Source organism: Capsicum annuum, chromosome 6 (assembly GCF_002878395.1).
Source record: "Capsicum annuum cultivar UCD-10X-F1 chromosome 6, UCD10Xv1.1, whole genome shotgun sequence".
Taxonomy (NCBI): domain Eukaryota; kingdom Viridiplantae; phylum Streptophyta; class Magnoliopsida; order Solanales; family Solanaceae; genus Capsicum; species Capsicum annuum.
Window position 1 is genome coordinate 181,108,505 of NC_061116.1, and position 10,598 is coordinate 181,119,102.

Sequence of the window (10,598 nt, forward strand, 5' to 3'; positions counted from 1 at the left end):
CTTGCCTTTGCACTGATTTCTTTACACGTTTTCTAAAATGACTTGAAAAATCAAAGCCTATACTAGTCTAGGCTAGACTAATTAATGTTTTGCAAAAAAGTCTTCATCTTGTAAAAGAAGACATAAAACATTAAATGACAAAAAACTTTAAATGCCTAAGACTTTACATCAAAACTTTGTACAAGATTTTACGTAAAGTAAAGTTATGCTAATTTATTCACATGTCTTTTGTCTTTATCTCCTTCTTCCTTGTATATGCTTTGGTTATCTTCTCTATTTTCTTATCAATGTAGCATCACATCAGAAATAAAGTTATGCTTGTCACTACATCTGGTATTTTGTCTTTGCAACCTGCTAAATTTCTTATTAATATTTTTTTCATTTTTATTTCTTCTCTATATTTTTCACATATGTTTCTATACCATTGTTGTAAAAATTTTATTCTTGCTTCTAGAGTATCTACTATTTTTGCTTCATCCCAACTTTTTATTATTTTCGAACTAAATGGTTCAAGTAATTTACTAAAATATAATTTTTTTATTTCTTTACTTTCTTATGTATTATATGTTCCTTTATAATAATATTTTTTAAATGCGCAAATATATTCATCTATGTAACACATATTACATATTGCTAATTTTAACATTAAATTCCTATTTGTATCTTTCTCTTCATTTTGTTCTTCTTCTCTTGTTGTCATGCTGCTAAATTCGTCTTTTATAGCTATTTCATATTTTTTTTTAATAATTCTATAGGTGTTAATTTAGTTGTAGTTGTTGATGATGTTTCTTTTGTAGGTTTGTCAGTTCTTAATACTCTTTTACTATTTTCAGCTAGATTTGAAAATCATAGTTTCACTGTTCTTATTAGTGTTCTTTCTATATATTCTGGTGTATCTGTTACATTTATATTATTATCTAATAATTATTTTGTCATATATCCTATCCATAATTGTGTTGTTTTTTCTGTATCTATTACACAATCTAAGTGTATAATTCTTACCATAGCTGTCAATTTATCTTCTAGTTTTAATTCTTCTTTTTCTAACATTAAATATAAATGTTCACCTATTTTCTTATACCTTCTTCCTAGATTAGAAAATACTATTTTTATTTTTAATCCTTCATGGTTTTCATATATTTTTTCATCTATTATAAATTCTTCTTTGTTCATTTTTTATTTAATTGTTAATAGATTATGTTGGTATGTATATTCTAGACTATCTATTGTTGATTCTAAATTTGATATTTTTTCTTTTTGTGCATTTATTAAGTTTTTACTAACTCCGACAATTATATTATATTGTAGTCTTTCTATCCTTATTTTTAATTTTTTACGTTTTTCAGATATTATTTGCTTTAACTCTTTATATTTTGGTAATTTTTGCAAGTTATTCATCTTTATATCAAATAAATCCAAATATATATACTACTTCCATAACTTTAAATAACATAGGCTCTAATACCAATTGTAGGGGGTACGGAGTTAGGCGCGGTAACTTTACTAGATAATAAATAGTTATTAGAGATGAATTGAATCATCAAATCCAAAATATAAGAAGAAATATTAGAAGTAAAAGAAGCTACCTAATTTCTTTCCATTTTTTCCTTCCCTTTATTCCCCCCCCCCCCCCCCCCCCCCGTTATTTTCCTTCTTTTTTCTACTTTTTGTGCTTTCTTTATTTTATTTATTTTTCTTTACATAATTTCTCTATTGTGGTAATATTTTTAGAATTTTAGAGGAGAAGGATAATCCAATATTTTTATATTTTATTTTTTTATTTTTAAAATTAAATCTTTACAAAATTATTGATTACATTCTTATTACGTACTTAAAACTTTTAAAAAACTGGTACTTCTTAAATTTTTCTTATTCTAACAATTTAATATTTATTTCTAGATTTTTCAGATCTTCTTAAAATCAAATTTAGTTGATTTAGAATTCTTAAAATAATGATAAAAGTATTAGTAGTCATTAATTTTTATTGGGTTTTTGCCCTGATTTTCTTACCAAAATTAAGTTTTACTTTTTCTTGAAAGGAAAATAAGAGTAACCATATTTACTTTTACTTTTTCTGAAAAGAAAATATAAAACTTTTTCGTATTTGGCTAACCTCTTTCTTGGAGGAAAGATTTTAGAACCCTATAAATAGAAGACTCTCTTCTCATATCATAACACAATAGCATCCACAATGTAGTCCTTAAAAAAGTCTTGTTTAGGGGAGACTTCCCCATTATTTTCATGTTTTTTAATAATATTAGTTTTTAATAAGTAGGCCAATTGGCGAAACTATATTCAATAATATGTTTTTAGTATATTTTTATTTGTTATCTGAATTATCACCGTCTTGGTTTGCAAACTTTAAGCTTCCGCATGACGCCCTCTCGATTTCGAACCCAACAAATGGTATCAAAGCCTACGGTTCAAAAATCCAGTGGTTTGGTAAAACGAGGTTGAAGACAGTCCAAGGAAGCTCAAATCAATTTGCAATAAATTTGATGATAATGAGGATTTTTGTCCAACTACATGTGGAGAACAAGTTTCAATCCAGGGTTTACGGTTTAGGGTTTAGGGTTTCAACATTCCTGTTGCTGCATCTTTAAAAATAAAAACAAAATATTCATTTTTAACCATAATATTTTAAACCTTATTTTTAACGATGGCAAGCAGCAGTGATGAAGATTTTGTGAAGAACAAAGATAAAAAAATATAAAGAAGGCGAATCAAGTGAAGAAAATCAAGCCAAAAAGGGGAGATTTGTTGGGTTTTTGCCCTGATTTTTTTTACTAAAATTAAGTTTTACTTTTTCTTGAAAGGAAAATAAGAGTAACCATATTTACTTTTATTTTTTCTAAAAAGAAAATATAAAACTTTTTCATATTTGGCTAACCTCTTTCTTGGAGGAAAAGTTTTGGAACCCTATAAATAGAAGACCCTCTTCTCATATCATAACACAGTAGCATCCACAATGTAGTCTTTAAAAGAGTCTTGTTTAGGGGAGACTTCCCCATTGTTTTCATGTTTTTTAATAATATTAGTTTTTAATATTTAGGCCAATTGGCCAAACTATATTCAATAATATGTTTTTAGTATATTTTTATTTGTCATCTGAATTATCACCGTCTTGGTTTGCAAACTTTAAGCTTCCGTATGACGCCCTTTCGATTTCGAACCCAGCAATTTTGATGACTTCTAATAAGGAAAGGTTTTATCATAAATATATTTAATTAATTTTCAACTCCTAAATATTAGGAAAAAATAGTAAAATTTTTATGACTTCTAATAAGGAAAGGTTTTATCATAAATATATTTAATTAATTTTTAATTCTTAAATATTGAGAAAAAATATGAAAAGACGATTTTTTCTAAAGCAAAATTTTTTAATGAAGGGCAAAAAGTTCAAAAACATTTTTAAGGCCCTTCACACTTTTAATATACTACCTCTGTCCCATTTTATGTGTCACCATTTGACTGGGCACGGAGTTTAAGAAATAAGTGATGACTGTGTAAAGTTTACAAAATTATTCCTCATAAAGTTATTTTAATGTTTACTTTTTAGTTGTATTTTTTTAATACGTGGGACCCGCTAAGGATAAAATGGAAAGATGTCATTAAATAGCTACCAAATAAGAAAAGATGTCATTCTTTTTGGGACAGACCAAAAAAATGGTCACATAAAATTGGACGAAGGGAGTATTACAGATTATAGATATAGATATAGATTTATATATATGTGTGTGTGTGTATGTATATATATATATATATAGAATTTATGCCGATATTTTCCCTTATCTTATTGTTGGATTACTGGATTCCATTCTTTCGGTTAGGAAGGAGGTTCACTTAGAACTTTTTCGGGAATCAAAGTATAAAGAGGGTAAACTCCGAAAAAGAAAGCAGGTATAAAAGACTCGGCTGGATGAGGAGATCTACTTTCATTACCTAGAAAATGTTAGGAGGTGCGCTATCGTCCTGCCCCACTTATGATCTTGCCTTGGATCTTTCAGTTAGTGGACTGGTCTATTGTTGTAGCATGCTGCTTACCAGTTATGCCAAAGAGAAGAATATATATATATATATATATATATATATGTGTGTGTGTGTGTGTGTGTGTGTGTGTGTGTGTGTGTGTGATTGTAAAAATATTTTGAGAGAAAATTGTGGAAGTAATTAAATATTCTAATCATGATTATGATTTTGTTTGAACTAATTACATCTCAATCATTAATTTTAAACTATGACATGTGGCCCAATCTAAGTAAGAATTTGGGTAAAATGAAGTGAAGAGAAATAGAATGAAGTCAGATACCAATTTTACTTTGCAAAGTAGCTAAGAAACTGGCTAAGAAATGGTAACTATTTTAAATATTAATTAGTCTTATTAATTATGACTTGGTGTTTTTTACCATACTTAATTTTTCCTTCATTAACTGTACTCATGGTCACTGAACTTCACATGCTTTGCCAAAAAATATCTCAAAAAATTACAACTCACTAAAAAATTAAATTTTTGGTACCCAAAAATGACTCTCTCTACCTTGCTCGGGTAGCTTAAATGATGATTAGCTACGGGATAAGACTAATCCCTGGGGGGCCGTTTGGTGTGGGAATGAGATATATAATGTTAATTGAAACTAGGATTTAAAGAGAGAAATACCAGTTTCTCTCTAATTTTCCCCTTTCTTCTCCCATTTTCTTCTCGGAGTCATGACGACTAACCAAACCCCCGATCTGACCCCCCCCCCCCCGGAACCCTCAGATTTGACAGACAACCATATGTCCATTAACCTTCATACAAGCCCTCCTTTAGCGATGTAGTCAAAGATAAACTCACTGACCAAGTAATTTCAAATTCAAAAAATATGCAACCCCTCTTCCAAAATTCAGTACTAATCACTATTGGTGAAGGAGCTATTTAACTTTCAAAAGAAGAGAAATCCCGTTTGTATACCCCATGGAAGTTTTTTGTCATTATTTAATTAGTGGGTTGAAAATTGAATCACCTCTATCTGAAAAAGAAGCTAATAGATCAGTGAAAATTAAAAGAGATATTTTCTCTCATTGATTTGGGATATGACTTTTACACTGTCAAACTCTCAGATCAGGAATCGCATAGGAAGATCTTATAGGAGGGTCCATGGTTTGTAGCTGGATCATATCTATCTACTCGGCTGTGGGAACCAAATTTTGTGCCCAAAGAAAATTCCAGCGAATTCACTACAATTTGGGTAGGATTACCCCAACTCCTAACTAAGTACTATGACCGTGGAATCCTGGAGAAGGTTGAACATCAAATTGGTAAACTTCTAAAGGTAAACGCCTGCACATCGTTAACTCTTCAAGGCAGATACGCACGCATCTGTGTGCAGGTTCTGATGGAATTAATGTTGTTAACTGAGGTGGTCATTGGATCTCACAGGCAGTAAATCCTTTATAAAGGTGAAGGTTTTTTATGCGAAACCTGTGGTAGATTAGGGCATCATCGGTCAATTGCCCTAATGTCACCGAGAACCCCTCAAAAAACCTCCCTCAGAGAAGGACATTGCAGAGGTCCATGCTAAACCAAAATGCTAAGCCAAAGACAATGGTTGAAAATGGTAATTTTCAACAGAAAAGGTAAAGGGAAAAGCAAACCTTTCCTGCCTCCCCAATCCCCGGCCTAAATTATCAAGGTAAAATTGTTTGATGTTGGTTCAGGTAAGTTTCTTGAAACTAGAAATTTTTAATATTCGAAGTCTCCGACTTTAGATGATACTCAGATCGCCGATAAGGGCAAAGAAAAAGATTTAATCTACTCCACCCCGATTGGGCTGGGTCAACATAGTGGATCATCCCATGCAACTACAAACTTAGGCCTGAACTCTAGGAAAAATAACAAGAGGCCAATTTCTCATGGTTCCAAGGGACCTACTATGTCCCCGACATAAACTATTTAGGAAACCTCTAGCAACCCACTCTACCCAAATCGCTTCTTAGACCACTCTAAATGTTGACTTAGAAAAGACTCTTTCAGCTGCTCAGCTGGAAAGTTGTCTTAATCATTCCTCCTCTTCTTCTCTCTGGTAGCCAAACGTTAGGGCTTTTATCAAGGGAATTACTGGCGCTCATCAATCAAAAAACTAAAACTATCATTTTCAATAGCATCTCCCCTAGAAATGACAACTCTGGTAATGATGGAGGATATATGGAAAGTCAAGTCAGTTTATCAACTCCTAACCCTCATATCTCTCTCCTAAGTCATTCTTGTTTTTCTAATAATTATTCCAACTTGCATCTCTCTCTTAATGGCATCCCCAAGTCAGAATCCCTCTCCTCCAATGGCATTCACCACCAAACCACTAGAACCCAATCACTACCCAAGCTCATGGTTGGAAATTTACCTGTCCCAATAAGTAGTTCCACTCAAGTTGCAATGGGAAAGGAAATCCATAAATCTACTAATCCAGGAACCGAAATACTTAGCTCAACTTGTTCGGGAGGGTCTGAATTAGGGCCTAGAAAACTATACCCAGAATGTATGGATGACTACAATGATGGGGATAGCCAGCTAGAACCTGGGAAGTAATCTAATGCTAGTGTTAATCTCAGTTGAGTTAAACAAAATGTGCTAGAGTCTCCCCTTCGTCCCTCCCAAAATGCCTCACCTTCTGGAAGAGGGACCAACTTTTCTGAGAAATTATGGGGTCCTCCCCCCTTAGCCTCATCCCTCAGAATCTTTCCTTCTTCTTTTATTAGTGGAGATGAAGGAGAGATAAAAGACAATGAAAGTTCTGAGGGAGAACAACCAGGAGATGGAAAATATCCTTGTATCTCTAAAGGTACCTCAGGCAGAGGTTCTCACTCTCATAAATCCCTTTGCTCATCTCTTCAAGGATCTTATCAGAAAACTACTCCTTGCATCTCTAAAGGTACCTCAGGCAGGGTTCTCACTCTCGTAAATCCCTTTGCTCATCTCTTCGAGGATCTTATCAGCAAACTACTCCTAATCTTTTTACCTCAGGAACTTAACAAGTTCAACCTAGAGTTCAAGTTTCCAGGAATAGAAATTTTTTACTCATCCAAAATGACCCTTGTATCAAAGAAAATGAAGGACCGAATGCCAGACCTCCCACATGCCTTTGGATAAGGGGAAGGGACCACTAGAAGAACCTCACCCCTTGAACTCTCAATTAATGATGAACACAATTATATGGAATATTAGGGGTGTAAATAATGCAGAGTTCAGAAGACACTGTCAGGCTATGGTTAACATTTATAAGACTACTCTTTTAGCTCTCCTAGAGACTAGAATGGCTGACCATGAGGCCATCACTAAAACTCTAGGCTTCACTAATCAAATCCAATTCCCAGCTTCTGGTTCTTCATGTGGGATTGTAATCATGTGGGATAATACTTCCTTGAATATCCAAGACATTGTTGTCTTTCCTCAGGGCATCCATGTAGCTGTTAAAGTAAGTAACCCTTCATCCTCTTAGTTTTTTAATGTTATTTATGCTAGTACCACCTTAGACAATAGGCAGTCCTTCTAGGCCAATTTGTCAAACTTTGCTAATTCCATTAAATCCCCTAATAATGGGCCTTGTCTAATTGGAAAGGATTTCAATGAAGTCCTAAGGGCCTAAGAGAAATTTGGTGGGAACTATATTAATAGCACCAGAACAAATGCCTTCTGGGATTGCATTAACTCTTGTAGTCTCATTGATCTAGGTTTTAGAGGTAGCAAGTTTACCTGGACCAATAAGAGGTATAGAAATAGGAAATCTCTTATCATGGAGAGGCTTGACATATTCCTTGCTAATGAGGCCTGGATTCATCTCTTTCAGGAGGCTTCTGTCACTCACCTTCCTAAAACTTGTTCTGATCTCTGCTCCCTCCTCTTAAATCTCCACAAACCTCCTCCTAAATTAAATAAACCTTTCAGGGTAGAATCTATATGGTGTTCCCATTCACCCAAGTGGTTAAATATTTTTTTTGACCCAAACTCCCCCCTTATTGATGCTATCCCCTTCTTTGAGATCAATGTCAAGGACTGGAACAAAAATATCTTTGGTAAAATTTTTCAAAAGAAAAAGAAAATCCTTGATAGGCTAGCTAGTATTCAAAATTCCCCCATTTACCCCCATAATACCATTCTCCATGATCTGGAAGAGACCTATTCAAAGAACTTTAATCAAATCCTGAACTAGGAACAAGAACAAGAATTTTGGAAGCTTAAATCCAGAATATCCTAACTCTCTGGGGGAGATGCCACTACTAGGTTTTTTCACATTAATACTCTTAATAAGATGAGAAGAAACAGAATCTGAGTCCTTAAGGAGGATAATGACACTTGGCTCTTCTCACTTGATTCCATAAAATCCCATATTCTCTCATTTTACTCCTCCCTCTTCACTACTGATAAATCTTACTCCTTCCTCCAATGTCAATCCAATCCCTCCTCTAGGAGCTTCATCAACTTGGATGATCGCCAAATATTTGACTGTTCTCCTTCTCCTGGGGAGATTAAGAGAATCTTGTTCTTCTTTAAGCCTAATAAAGCTCTAGTCCAAGCCACTGTTTTGCCCTTTTTTCAATTTTGAAAGGTTGGAAAATATTGATTTCGACCTTTTAAACTATTTCAAAACTTTAAAAAAAAAATTGAAACAATCTAAGAAATTACAGAGTCGCCACGTAATTTATTTGAAAATAAATTAAGAAAATTTTAAAATAAAATCCTAAGTCTCAAAACATAAAAAGACTTAGACTTTTAAGAAAATCTCGGGTAAGAGGTTCCTATTGACATTTTAGGAAGGTTTTTAAGGCATCTAAAATGTCCGCCAACTTGCGGTTATCCGAACTATTTAAAACCACTTTAACTAATATCGAAAAAAAGAAGTTGGTTTTTGAAAAGAAAGTGATTAAGAAAATATTTTTTGAGGTTTATGAAAAATCAAATTTTTAACGACTTAGTAGGGAATTTAACTAGGCCTAAGAACAGTAATAACAACTAGCACGTAAAAGGGGAAGAGGGAAACTAAAAGACTTAGGTCATTAGACCCAAATCAATAAATCTGTTCTAAGCTAATTTGAGTTTTCGGCCCATCATCACCTGTCCTAATCCAAATATCGGGCTTTCGAACCATAACCTGCTTCACTTGTCTTAATTTACAACTTTGATTTCGAGGCCCAAATGAATAAACAAATAGATAAATAAGTAAATCGATAAAGAATAAGAGAATAATAAAAATTAAGACTTTTGAAGTCTCTTAGAGACATCATCTATGGGTTTTGATCCATTTTCCTTCTTCTTCCATCTTCTTGCACCCGCACGCCATATAGTCGACTTTGGTCTTAAATTTTGGACTTGACTCGAAAAGGTTGGCCTCATTGGCCCATTATGAAATGCAAGAAGAGAGAAGTCCATTTGAACTCGAGATATTTTTTGCATGTAAAGAAAAGATAAATAAATTAATATATTTTCAAGGCATAAAAGTGACATATTTCGAAGCAAAAGAAAATATCAAGAACCAATCTTTGAATGACAATGATAAGCACACTTGCACACGTATAACAAGAATAAGAGTCAACAGATAAAATACAAAGCAAAGACACCTACTTACATGCCTCATGATTTATGTTCATATTGAGAATGAATAAAGGTAAAAGGCAGAAGGTCATATTCAATGAATTACTGGGAGAACAAACAACGTAAGCTTGCAAAAATAAAGGGATGAGGCAATAAGAAAAATATCCCCGACTTCTAAAATTGAACAAACATGTCCTAATCCATATAACAAAAGAAAATAAAGGTTAACTTTTCAAGAACAAAAATCTTTAAACTCTAACTAAGGTGACATTAACAATGATTCATACATCGAAATCATGGGCAACTTTAGGAAAAACATATAACGACCTATGATTTATCTTTCTAAGATATCGTTGATTCTGTTTTGGTATTATGAATCAAAGAGAGATATGAATCAAATCTTTACACACATAAAGAGCACATATAACTACCCAAAGTAAGAAAATTAGAATAAAGGTTTAGCAACTCTAAAAGTGAAATATGGTTCAAGAATCATACTATGCATGACTCTAAAATATCTAAATAATTCTATTTAGCCACAAAAGTTCGAACTTTCTCATCATTTTGACAAGACAACATGCGAACAAAAGGGGAATAAACATCTTGGATGGAAAATAAAGCTAGCACTTCATCTCTTAAATGAGGATTTTGAAATCCATTAAAATAATTAGCAAGTAAATGAAAAATCCTTGACTTAATCATTTACTATTTTATTAAGGCGAAACAAATAATAGTAACTATTTTTCCAACATAAAAGAAACAACTTTACATGTTAAAAGCAAACATATCCACCTATAATGAATTTAAAAAAGGCATGAACACATTTTTTTAAGCAAAGATTGAAACTTTATCCATAATAATCAAAGAATAAAGTCAAAAGGCAAAACAATCAATATTAACTATTCTTTTCAACATAAAGGAAATAACTTTACACGCTAAAAACAGACATATCCACCAACAATGAGTTTAAACAAGACACGAGTGTGTTTTAAGCAAAGATCAAAACTTTATCCATAATAATCAAAGAATAAGG